This window comes from Crocuta crocuta, unplaced genomic scaffold (assembly GCF_008692635.1).
Source record: "Crocuta crocuta isolate KB4526 unplaced genomic scaffold, BGI_CrCroc_1.0 scaffold124, whole genome shotgun sequence".
NCBI classification, from domain to species: domain Eukaryota; kingdom Metazoa; phylum Chordata; class Mammalia; order Carnivora; family Hyaenidae; genus Crocuta; species Crocuta crocuta.
The window spans coordinates 7,810,236-7,818,826 of record NW_027551573.1 but is presented as its reverse complement, the minus strand read 5'-3'; the positions used below and the strand labels follow the sequence as shown (position 1 = coordinate 7,818,826).

At 51.4% G+C, this 8,591-nt stretch overlaps 1 protein-coding gene across 3 annotated transcripts in view; it reads left to right on the top strand.

Annotated features, from left to right (window-relative positions):
* Positions 1-6,825: 6,825 nt before the first annotated feature.
* The window catches only part of CYLD (CYLD lysine 63 deubiquitinase), a 68,994-nt gene continuing 67,228 nt past the window's right edge, over positions 6,826-8,591 (top strand). For 2 of the 3 annotated variants that reach the window (XM_077751367.1, XM_077751365.1), the window contains exons 1-2: positions 6,826-6,892; positions 7,441-7,523. The gene's annotated coding sequence lies outside the window, so the exon portion shown is untranslated. The remainder of the gene's footprint in view (positions 6,893-7,440; positions 7,524-8,591) is intronic. The other variant, XM_077751366.1, reaches the window with a different exon arrangement.

The window sequence follows — 8,591 nt, the reverse complement described above, 5'->3', positions numbered from 1 at the left end:
GGCCCGCCCCAGCCTCTGGAAGAAGCACAGTCCTGCCCCTGCTTTGGTTCCCGCCCGTTTTGGACTCTGGCTTCCAGGACTGTAAGAGAATTGATTTGCGTCATTTTAAGCAGCCAAGGCTGTGGTGACGTGTCACAGCAGCCACAGAAAACAAATATGGTATGTTTAGGGCAAGCTAAGAGGAGCGCATCCCCATGTGGGTTCATGGAGGCAGGTAGGGTCAGTTCACGAAGGGCCTCGTTGACCATGGTCAAGGGTTTGGGCTTGATCTTGGAATAATGGCCAGCCAAGCGAGAGTTTGAAGCAGGGTCAAGGGGATCCAGTTATGTGTAAAGAAGACCTGTTTTGCTCCTGGATGGAGAAGAGCCTGGAATGCATAGGGGTAGCACGAGTGGAAGAGGAAGTAGAGAGACCACTGAGGAGTTTACTGCAGGTGAGGGGCAGGTGGCTGTTTTAATGTGGCATCAGTGGAAGTGGAGAGAGAGGATGGTTTCAGAAACATTCTAGGAGTTGATTCTCAAAGAATTAAAATGGAATGGATGCGGGGTGCCTGGGTGGCTTAGTCAGTTAAGCGCCCGACTTTCGCTTAGGTCATGATCTCGTGGTTCGTGGGTTCGAGCCCCGAGTCGGGCTCTGTGCTGACTGCCAGCTCAGAGCCTGGAGCCTATTTCAGAGTCTGTATCTCCCTCTCTCTCTGACCCTCCCCTGCTCATGCTCTCTCTCTCTCTCTCTCTCTCTCTCCTAGAAATAAATAAATAAATAAATAAATAAACCCAAAGAATGAAACATTCTAGGAGTTGATTCCCAAAGAATTAAAATGGAATGGATGTAGGGCGCCTGGGTGGCTCAGTCGGTTAAGTGTCTGACTTTGGCTCAGGTCATGATCTCACGGTTTGTGGGTTTGAGCCCCGCGTCGGGCTCTGTGCTGACAGCTAGCTCAGAGCCTGGAGCCTGCTTCACATTCTGTATCTCCCTCTCTCTCTCTGACCCTCCCCTGCTCATGCTGTCTCTCTTTCTCTCTCTCTTTCTGAAATAAAAACATTTAAAAAATAAAATGGAATGGATGAGAGAAGAGGGGGGAGGGAGGGCTCAAGGGTGGCTCCTCGATTGTTGGCTTGAGTACGTGGGACACACCATCCTGGAGCTCAGGTAGGAAGACAGGTGGCAAACAAGCTTGGAAGCAGGAGGAGCCTTGTTTTGGAGTGTCAGGTTTGGGACCCCTAAGCGAAGTCAAGGGTATGCTGTGAGTGACCATGGGAGAGGTCACTGCCAGGTTTAGCAGCGTGGGAGTCCTCACATCTAAAGGGGGATGCGATCCTCAGGCCTGGATGACAGCCCAGGGAGTGATGATGGAGAAAGAAGAGTTCAAGAGAGCCCAGGGAAGGATACCACTGGGACCTGAGTATGTGATTTTATCATGGCTTGGAGTAGAAATTCCTTAAATTTCCGAAGTCCTGCAGCTCCACCAAAAGCATTCCAAACCCAGGCAGGTAATGTGTGAACAAGTCTGCAGACTTCCAGAAATCACTTTGCAGATTTCAGAAATCGCTTCCAGAACAGGAGCAGACAAGATCCCTGATTTGTGGCTAAGAATATATAATTCTTAGATGTGAGGGGAGGGGGGGAGGTACCAGAGCAAGAGAATTTTTTTTTTTAAAGAGCTTCAGTCTTTAATTATATTCAGCATCATCCTAGAAGGAAAAAAAACTGTCAATCTGAGTGTTGCTCCCACCCCCCCACCGCCCCCCCACGAGAGCACCCAAACCAGATACTGGAACGAGTACACCCCGCAGAAGTGTGGGAGGTGGAATCACATTCTAAGCAGGCTGAGTTGAGACTACATACAGCATCATTTCATTATTGCGCCAACACACCTTCACGCCTCCATCCCCACCCAGGAGACCGGTGCAGCCCAGCGGGCGAAGCACACAGCAGTGGGGGCGCACGCTCTGGCAATGCCTGCACACCAGGGAACACAGGCTTGGGCCCCCGGGGGGCAAGTTTCAGGTGAACAGCAAGGTCATGAACGACATTGGGGCCTCCTAGGTTAGTTCCCCTTGGAGAATGACATGGGGAGAGACCGCAGCTGTATAGGCTGACAATCCAGGATCTTTGGATTCTGCAAGATTCCTTTTTTCTTCTCTAAATTTTTAAATATGTTTTTAAGTGTATTTAATTAGAGAGAGAGAGAGAGAGAGAGAGAGAGAGAATCCCAAGCAGGCTCCGTGGTGTCAGTGCAGAGCCTGACGCCTGGCTTGAACTCACAAACTGAGATCATGACCCGGGCCGAGATCAAGAGTCAGAGGCTTAACCAACTGAGCCACCCAGGCAACCCTTTTTGCTCTAAATTTAATCCCATGTATCATCACTTCTGGAATAATCCACAAACCCAGTCTGCTGAGTATCACCCTTCCCTTATCAGTCACCCTGAAAATCCCTTGTCTTCCTTTTTCACTTGGAACAACTTCTTTCTTCACATCTTCAGTTGCACATCCCCCTCCTCCTCACCCGCTGCTCTCCCCCCTGTCTTCCAGGAAACAAGGACTTCCTTAGGGGCCCACCCTTGCCCCTCTATCGAGGGTTAACCAGCCTCCCTGCTTCTGCCCTTGGCTCATGGTGTGAGCCTGTTAAAAGGGAAGTCAGGTGAGCCACTGCTCTGGTCAAAATTCTTGAGAACTTCCCAACCTAATGCAGGGTGAAAGTCGGGTGTCTTTCTGGCCTGGCCCCCCCCGTGTTTTCCCTGGGCTCCCCTTTGCCACTCATGCTCCCACTCACTGTACCCAGCCACACCACTTCTCGGCTGTTCCTTGAAAATGCCAACTGCTTCAGACCTTTGTCCTCGCCTATTTCCTCTTACAGGGACACTCTTCTCTAGACAGGGGCATGGCTGCTTCCTCATTTACTGCGGGTCTCAGTTCACGTATCAGCTCGTCAAGGGAGTCCTTCCTGATCAATCAACCCAAAATAGCAGTCCCCAACCTCTCTCGTCTCCCCTGCTGTGCTTAGTACTGTCTTCTCAGCACAGACCACCGGATGTACATGTGTTTCTTCCTTCCCCTAGAATGCCAGTTCCATGCGCACGGGAGGCATGCTCACTGCAGAGTCCTCAGAGTCTAGAATGGTGCCTCCTGCATAGCAGATGGTCAAATATTTGTTAACTGAATGGAGAATCTACCTACTCAAAGGAGGCAGAGCGTAGAAGTTGGAGATTACAAAAGCGAATCACCTTTTTCCTGTCGCCATTAGTGTCTCCTCCCTAAGGGAGGAAAGTTTCCTGTGACATGGGATCATTTCTAATGTATTTACTGCCCCAAATAGGATCCCAGATGTAGCACAAAGGTCCTGATGAAGAGCATGAGACCCCCTTTTCTCTGTGGGTGTGTTTTTCAAATCCCACGGAAATCATTTGTCATTGATAACACCAAATAGCTCAAACAGGAGAGCATGGATTTATAGTTCAGCAGGATTAGGGTAAAGATGATTAAAGTAATCCCTCTTATTTTATCAAAAAGAGCTTTTGGGTGACCAGAGTAAAAGCCCTCGGACGGAATGTTCAGTGGCACCTGGAATTTCCTCTTGCTAAGAGATAAGCATGTCACTGGTATGTCAGACTCTCCAGTCATGCACTGAATCGAAGAAACACCATGCTGGCCTATGATGGAGAAAGCGCTCACAGAGTACCCTTGCCCATAGGGACGCCTGGTCCAGGTAGCTCCATGGTTCAGAGCTTATTCTGAATACACCAGCTCACAGGAGCGGTGGAGAAATGGCCCTGCGTGTGGGAGGCACAACCAGAAGTTGCCATTTCCTGAAATGGGGGCACAGAAGGACTGCAGTGGGGGTGGAGGGAAACCAGGAGCTCACCTCTGGCCATGTGGGGTGGAGATGCTGAGCAGGCAGGGGTGAGGCTGGAAGTAGGAGGTGGTCTGTGGTAGTCATCTGGGGAGCCCGGCACAGGGGCTGAGAAATAACCATGACTAGTGCTTAGAACTAAGAAGGTTTGGTTGGGTCCTGGCGACGTGTTACTCTAAGTCACAGGTCCCAACCATACGACCAGGTTTCCAGCTCCTGGGGGAGAGAGATCCATTTAATCCAATGGCTTTTTGCTGGGTTCCCTCTGCGTACAATAAGAGAGCTAAGTGAGACCATTATTAACTACTCTATTAAAACCCTGCAGCGGGATCCCACTGCTCTTAAGCTAAAGACCAGAACTTGACCCTGGCTCACAAGGTCCTGCCTGAAAGGCTCTTTTGTGCCCACATTTACTGTGCTCCGTCTCTTTCAGTTCCTTCAACATGTCACGCACAGTCTTGTTCCCTTTGCCTGTAGAGCTCCCTTTCACTCTCAGCCACTAGCTATCTTTCCTACCTCATCTTACTGGTGACTTTCTGTGCTCAGAGTGGTGCTCCTTCTCAGGCTTACTCCAACCTCAGTAATTAAATAAGTGATCTTATAATCAGTTTAAGTCTGCCCTTCCCCGCCGGATGGCGAGGGTGACATCTCTCTCGGACACTGTGTGTTTCTTGGTACCTGCTCAGTAAGTCGACCAGCAGTTGTGTTTATCCAGGCCAGGCTGAGCGGGACAGGCTGAGGTCGTGAATAGACACGGGTGATCAAGCAGGGCCTGGAGCCATCAGCAAAGATTGGAAGAGGGTGGATTCTGGCTGGGCCTTAAACAAAGGGAGGATTGGAAACCTGAGAAGACAGGCATTTCAGCTGGGGAGTCTGTTTAAACAGAGCTGGGAAGAGCCCTAACTTGAAATCAGGAGAATCAGGGTCTCAGCTCATCTCCTGGGTGACCTGGGGCAGGTTATTTTCCCTCTCTGGACCTTAATCTCCTGTCTGTAAAATGAGAGGCTGGCTTATCAGGGACGGCAAATAATAGCACCATGACACTATTCTCCCTTCTCATCCCCTGGCAGACATCTCTGCCTCGAGAGCTTGAATATAGCTTTAGAATTGTTTTCAACACAGTGTTCTGGGCAGTCATTACCAATCGATAGGAGATGGTAATTGAGATCAGCCCTGTTTATCAGGCCTGGCTTGGAAGACTATCTCTTGGATGAAGTCAGGCCGAGACACTGTCTGATTCAGGGAATGGGTCGCAGGAGGACTGAGCGAGGTTCTAACAGCTGCGGGTAGGGCAGGAAACCCTACTGAAGGAGAGGGCTCAGCAGCACCAGACGCCATCATCAGAAAGGACTTGAAGATGTTCTAGTCCAGTGGTGGCAAGCTGGCCTTCAGGGGCCAGTAGATAACGTAAAGGAGAGGAATGTGCCAGGAGAATAAAATAGGGAATGTAAAGAGTGTGATAAAATGGGGAAAGGGACGCGTCCTGTCTCAAAGATTCTTTCTCACTCTATCTCCTCTTCTCATTCTTCTGCCTCACTATATGGATCAAGCAAGAACAATCTTCGGGATGAATTTCTTGCCCAGACAGCCAGAACGTGACCTCCGAGTCCTCAGGACTTTATTGGAGACTCTAGATCTGGGAGGTAACAGTGTCGCCTAAGGCCAGACCGTGGGCCAGACCTGTTGATTTCCGTTTTATTGTTTTTTACTGCAGTGTAGTCACGAGGCTTGGGACACAGGCTAAGGATGCATGAAGGAGAGACAAGAGTGGACTGATGCTTTCAACAGATGTCCATTTCATCCTAGGTGGTAATGGCGAGGGGGATGGGTGGCCTGTTTACCAGGACTGTTAGTAATCACTCATGTGACTTCTTTTATGTAGTCACTGGTTTAATCTCCCCAAATCTTCAGAAGTGTCACTTTCCACTGGGGAAATTTTCCCTCTCATGATTAAACACCCCCCCCCTTCTTTCTTCAGTATTAATCACCTTCTCCTATAATTGGTACTTAAAATGTCAAAGGAGAAGGAATTAATTAACAGGAGTATCCAGTGCAGCAAGACATGGTATGCTTCAAGGCTCTGGGACTGATTATAAAAAGCACTTCCTTAAATATTTTGAGCACTTTGGGGAATCAGAAACCTCCATTCTAATTGAAATATCCTTAACTACACCCCAGGTCCTGGCTAGTGGCCAGGGGTGCAGAGCCGAGTGAGGCGGCGTGTGGAAATACCTTCTTCCCCACCCTAGAGAGACGTCTCTCCAAACCGGGATAGGTGGCAACAGAGGTTTAGAAATAGCAGAGGTCCCGCGTCGAATCTGAGGGAGAAGAAATTTAACATGACTGAGCTCCTGCTCTGTGTCAGGAGCTTGACCTACGGTGCTTCACAACAGTTCATAACGACGATCTCCATTTTACAGATTAGGATATTGAGGCTTAGCGTGATGGTGAGATCCTCGAGTCGCGAGGCTACTAATTGAAAGCGCAAAGGATTCAAACTTAGGTCTGGTTCTAAGGCTTCGCTTTTTCATGGGATCCTGAAATCCTAGTCCCAGCTCGCGTCCGGACTGCTCTCCACCCCAGCCCCAAACTCCCTGCAGGAGTTTTGACAGCTAAGCCCAGAGCAGAGACCCCGGCCTGGGAGGTGGGGCAGGGAGCCGCACAAGCGCCCCGCCCCGGCTCCAGTATCAGCCAATGGTAACGCGGCACCCACAGTCTTTTGCCCAATCAGCCAGAGCTCTCCGTTCCCCCCTCCCCCGCTCCTCCGCCCCTCCCCTCCGCTTTCCCTTTGGCTCGACCGAGCTTGACAGAGCGGAAAGTCCCTTCAGCCGGCTCCGGGCCGGCAGCCATTGGAGGAAGGTCTGTCACAGGGACGCCCAATCAGCGCGTGCACAGAAACGCATATCGGGCTGCGATTGGTTAGCGCGGCGGTTGCCCCCTCGCCCCCGCTCTCTCTCTCTCTCTCTCTCTCTNGGCGCCGGGGCTGAACCCGGACGCGGGCTAGCAGAGCTGGGGAAGGGGCGCCGCCCCGCCGCCCGAGGTGAGTGAGAGAGCGGGCGGCTGAGCCGGCGAGCGGTTGGTGGCTGGGTCCCCTCGGGCCTTCCTCCCCGGCCTCGGGGTGCCTCCAGCCGCCGCCGCGGTCGTCGGGCCCTAGGCGCCGGCCCGTTAGTTGCCCCGGCCCGGAGCGGGCCAGGCCCGCGGGGTGCCGAGTCCGCTGACGTCAGCCCGGGCTTCCCCACCCCCGGGGCTTCCCCACCCTACCCCCCGGCTTCCTGAGACGGCTCCCGAGCCCGTGGGAGCGTGGTCACCGCCACCGGGACCTCCGGAGGAGAGAGGACTCGGGGTGAGAGCCGCGCAGGAAACCGGCTCCGCCTGCGGTCTCCCCCATTTACAGATGGGGAAACTGAGGCACGGGCCGCTGGCCGGCTGCCAACGGTTGCTGTTGGCTTCGGGATCCCTGGGCTGTATTATCTCCCCTCGGAGTCTAGGGGCTATCGTTGGGTCGGTTTGGGGGTGTTTGTGGTCCCTGTCCAGGAAGAGCAGTCGGGGTCTGGCCTCGTTAATGGCGTGTTCTGCTTTTTCTTTCAGTTTCTCCCCCTTTCCAGGGTGAGGATGGTTTTGTACAACAACCTGGAGTTCTTTAGCTGAAAGGTGCGCTCTGTCGAGACAAGGTATTCTCTTCCTTCCTACTGTTTTTCTTTACAATCGTATTAGCGATCTGTGAGGGAAATCGGGAAGTCTTGACAGAGGATCGTGTTCCTGGATTTGCTTCTCGGCTGGGTCAGCTGCCCGGTTATTCATGTACTTGGCATCTTTTCTCTTCCACCCTGTGGCATTTGCATGTTTTAGGATGGTTGTCATCTTCCAGCCACCAAGCCTTGCAGTGGCTCTCAGCCCCCAGCGTCCCTGCCCCCATCCTCTCCCCCGGGCTCCCTGTACATTTGTACCCTTAGCTCAGCTAAGGAGCATTCCTTACCTTGGTTTTGAACTCGGGCTAATACAGATCTTAATAAGATTGTTCCTTTTGCAGTCATCAGCTCGCTGGAGAAAAATCCAGGCCTTGGGGGAGGTTGTTCATTCAAGTGCTGGTTTTCTGCACACCCCCTCACGCCCCAAGTAGACTGAATGGCCCTGAGGATTTAGCCTGCCAATTTCCCACTGGGTAGTGGGTGGATTTGAACCAGAACAGTATTAGGGGAAAATGATTTGCCGGTAGTTCTTGTGGAAGTTCATGTACTGTGACTGTTGGGATCACCCAGAACATTCTCTCATGTTCTGCTGCAAAATGTTACAGTATGACCCTGAAGAAACCTTCCTCTGGATGGTAATTTTGGTGAAAAGCTGATAAGACCAGGGCACTGTTACACACAGGCGTTTCAGCAGCCGTGATTTCTTGTGGTCTGGCATGCCTGCACTGTGATTTTGCTTGATTTGGTGGAAGTCTTTAACACAAGAAGAGAGAAAGGGGTCATTATCCTCGTCATCAGGCCGTTACTATTTTGTGCCTGATTTCCACACTCTGGTCTTACATTTGTCAAGGTTCTTTGATTGGTTGCACAGAGTTTATAGGCGTCAAACGTGGCGTGAAGGTCTAGGAAACCAATTTCAAATGAACTTCAAAACTTGTTTTTGCAATTGGGAAACCTTGTTTATTTCTTAGCTTTTATAGCAGTGTATCGGGGTTAACACTGACCATGACTTCATTCACTCTGAGACTTAGTAAAGTGTACCTCCCCCCC